This window comes from Terrapene carolina, unplaced genomic scaffold (assembly GCF_002925995.2).
Source record: "Terrapene carolina triunguis isolate 2854851 unplaced genomic scaffold, T_m_triunguis-2.0 Scaffold31704, whole genome shotgun sequence".
Lineage (NCBI taxonomy): Eukaryota > Metazoa > Chordata > Testudines > Emydidae > Terrapene > Terrapene triunguis.
The window spans coordinates 1-3,847 of record NW_020696055.1 but is presented as its reverse complement, the minus strand read 5'-3'; the positions used below and the strand labels follow the sequence as shown (position 1 = coordinate 3,847).

The following is a 3,847-nucleotide window of genomic DNA, read 5'->3' as shown; positions in this document are numbered from 1 at the left end:
AAGTGCGGCAGTGACATTTGGTTATCTAAGGCAATTGAGAAGGTTTTAAAGGGGAACTGTGTGTTTTCATGTAATACATAAACATGCACATACTGTTTAACATAAAACTTAGTATGTCTATATTGTCCCTTTAAGACCGGTGCATTTACTAGCCATTGACACCTTTTAGTGAAGCTGTTTTGGTGCTTTCCTGCTTTGATTTCTGAAAAACCATTTTTTTCTGCAGTTACTTCAATGAGAATCAATATCCTGATGAGGCAAAGAGAGAAGAAATTGCAAATGCCTGTAATGCAGTTATACAAAAGCCAGGTAAGGACCTGATCGCACTGTTCTTTTCAAAGGAGTCTGCAATTAGATTTCAACATCTCCTGCTAAATTCAGCAAATCTCATTTTATGGCTGTTACTAACAATTTAGTGCTCTCAACCAGTAGTAAGTTTTTCCTAGAGCGCTATATGGCTCGTGTCATTCAAGCTGCCGTACTTGGATGAACATGAGGGCTAATGTAGTCTTCAGACCCAAACATGTATGTCTGAAAGATACATTTCTACTAATTAAAATAGTAGAGAGCTAGAGGTGAAGTTGAACATCAAAACATTTCATATATACAGGGTCATGTAGGGTATCCATAGGAAAGGGAATACATTTCAGATATTTGCATTCTTTAAAGCCAATTATTTTTAGTTACTTTTACAAATATGTGCACTTCTTATCTGAGCATCTCAAAGCCCTCTACAATAGGGTGACCAGATGAGAGGAAGAAAATATCGGGACACATGGGGGCGGGGGGTCCGCCGGGAGAGCAAAAAAAAAAAAACGGATTGCGAAATATCGGGACAAGTTGCGTCCTGACCAATCATTGGTCGGGACATGGGACAAGCGGGATTTTATCGGGACGTCTGGTCACCCTCCTCTACAAAAGTGGGTATGTGGCATTATTGTTATTACTGATCTCATTTTAAGGTTGGAGAAATGTAGTCACAGAGAGGTTGTGAATTGTCTACGATCACATGGTGTATCCTTGGCAAACTAGGGAGACCTGGTCTCCTGACATCCAAGCTTCTCTGTAGCTTCTAGACATGAGTCCTCCTTGTAGGTTGTGTGTGTTAAATTGGGGGACCTCATTTCCCCTCCCCCCCCCCGCCCAGCATCTTCTCAGTTCTTCCTGCTCCTGTGAGGGCAGGAGATGAGAAATCCTACCTGGGAATGGAGTGTGGGTATCTGGTGTAATAATGCCAAGTTTGAAGCAGTGAGCCCACCTGCCTTTGCTTAATTGAAATAGTAGAACATACCCAAACCTTGCAGAGAACACGTTCTGCAACTTTTGTTTACAGGAATTAAAAGTAATGTAATCAACCCAAAGGCGAAATAAAGAAAAGCTAGGACGAGACGTCCTAACATATGTGACAATTTTAGCATTATTGACTATAACTTAGCAGGGAGGCAGTCTGGTCTAGTGGACAGAGGACTGGACTGGGGACTCAATAGACTGAGGTTCTGTTCCCAGCTCTGTCATTGACCTGCTGGGTGACCCTGGGTAAGTCATTTCCCTGCTCTGTGCCTCAGTTTCCCCATCTGTAAAATGGAGATAATGATAGCAACCCCTTTCTAACACACTTTGAGATCAGCTGATGAAAAGTGCTATATAAGTTATTACTACTACTAGATCTTCTCTCTGCCATCCCTATATCTCACCTCTTATTAATGTTTACTAGCTTTTCTATGGCACTCACTACCTGTGCACCTCCGACGCAGTAACCAAATTAGCTTCACATTATCCCTATGAGGCGGGAAAGTATTATCCCCGTTTTACTATGGAGAATTGGGGCACGGAGAAGTGAAGTGACTTGCCCAAGGTCACACACAAATTCTGTGGCAGAGCTGTGAATTGAATCCTGGTCTCCTGAACCGGAAGAGCAGCTTTGCTCTCTATCACAGTTTAGGACTGAGCTGGCTGTAGTTGCAAAGAAAAGTCCTGCATTTCTTTTGTGAACTATTCTTATGTAGTTCCACTCTCTAATGCTGTCTGCTCTAAATTTTCAAGGGTTCATCACATGGCAGGGATCTGCTGATCTTATACGTATGTGCAAAGTGCTCTCCATACCTGTGAAACCCTGTAAACAACTGTGCTTTCTACTGTATATTTTCACAGGCAAAAAGTTGTCAGATTTGGAGCGAGTTACCTCCCTTAAAGTGTACAATTGGTTTGCCAACAGAAGAAAGGAAATCAAGAGAAGAGCCAATATCGGTAAAGTATCAGAGAACCTGCTTTCAGACAACCTGAAGGGCTTAAGTAGATAGGCCAGCTCAAGGGAGCTGGAGAGTATAAGATTGAATTCTATTAATGCAAATGGCTAGAAGCTCCAAGCATTTTTAATAGTCCGTTAAAGCACTTTTTAAAATAAATCTTTCACCCTCTCAACGTTTCTAAACTATCATCGGGGACTCAGTTTACAAATGTCAGTAGTAGGACAGGAAAAATGATTCAGTGATCGGATGTCACTAGAGGACCTAATTTCTGATTTAAGTCTGAATCTGATCAATATAGAAGGATTCATATTTCCCTAACACCAAATTATTGGCCAAGTCCCATTGAATGTGCCAAATGAAACAAGAGAAGCAGTGATTTCTGCACTGGGGATAGGGGAAATTCAAAATGTACTGAGTTTAAAACCTTTAAAGTGCAGTTCTACTCTGAAAAGTGCCAGGGGGAAAAGGGAAGCAATTTTTAAAAAAGGGGTCTGTAAGTTTCTTGCCTCAGTAATGTCTAACTCAAATGTACTCATTTTACAAGTCAAAATGGTGGTGTTTTTTCTTACTGCCAACCCTGTAAGATTCCACTGAGATCTGAAAGTCAAGATGGGTTCTTTACATCTCAAATACCATCACCAGTACCAAGGATTCTGCAGGCCAAATTCTTCCTTCAGTTACCCCTGTGCCACCTTATTGCCATCAGTGGGTTTGCAGAGCCATAACTGATTGGAACATAGTAAACAATTCTGTTGACAGTGCGCAAGCTGGAACAGGATACAGCTCACAAACTTAGCTGTGTTGGTTCTGCAGACTATACAAGGTTTCGAGCTTCAGACCTGAAGAAGAGCTCTGTGTAGCTTGAAACCTTGTCTCCCTCACCAACAGAGGTTGGTCCAATAAAAGATGTTACCTCGCTCACCTTGTCTCTCTCGTATCCTGGGATTGACATGGCTACAGACACACTGCATACACATGGGAGACCCCGTCCATTGTAGACTAGATGGGGAAGAAGGAAGGTTTGACTATTAGACATTAAGAATGGAAACAATTTGGGGGGGCAACAGAAGTGAACACTTAACACCCACCCAAATTGTGGATAGTTGAGAGGAGGTCAAGTGTTGACCTTGCTAGTCCACTTTCTTTAAATGCCTAAAATATGGATGGTCTTTAATTCCGGTAATGCATCAGATAATTTAGGGATCCATTTGCTTTTTTCAAAGAAGCAGCAATCCTGGAGAGCCATGGCATAGATGTACAGAGTCCAGGAGGCCATTCCAATAGCGATGACGTCGATGGGAATGACTATTCAGAGCAGGTAAGAATCTGAGCTGAGCTGCGTGGCCCCAGATGGGAGACCCTGTTGTCCCACAAACTTACACAGGATCGTTTTAGGGGTCAAGACAAAGATGCCACATTTATTATTAATCTGTAACTATTAACAAATACCGTAATGCTTATACACATACACTCACACACACACACACACACACCAAAATGTTCTGCAGCTGCTGGATAGTTACCAGTCCTGATTGTAGTTTGAGTTCGCAGCTTGGGATCGTAGCTCGTGACAGCTAACTGGCCAGGAAAGCTGAGCA

The 3,847-nt window shown here is 42.2% G+C and overlaps 1 long non-coding RNA gene across 2 annotated transcripts; it reads left to right on the top strand.

Annotated features, from left to right (window-relative positions):
• Positions 1-224: 224 nt before the first annotated feature.
• Positions 225-3,560, top strand: LOC113409268. Of its 2 annotated transcripts, none has more exons than XR_003370492.1 (3): positions 225-309; positions 2,152-2,247; positions 3,476-3,560. It is a non-coding gene; the product is annotated as an uncharacterized LOC113409268 (long non-coding RNA). The 2 variants fall into 2 exon arrangements; XR_003370493.1 differs by having other exon boundaries at positions 3,473-3,560.
• The last annotated feature ends 287 nt before the right edge of the window (positions 3,561-3,847 follow it).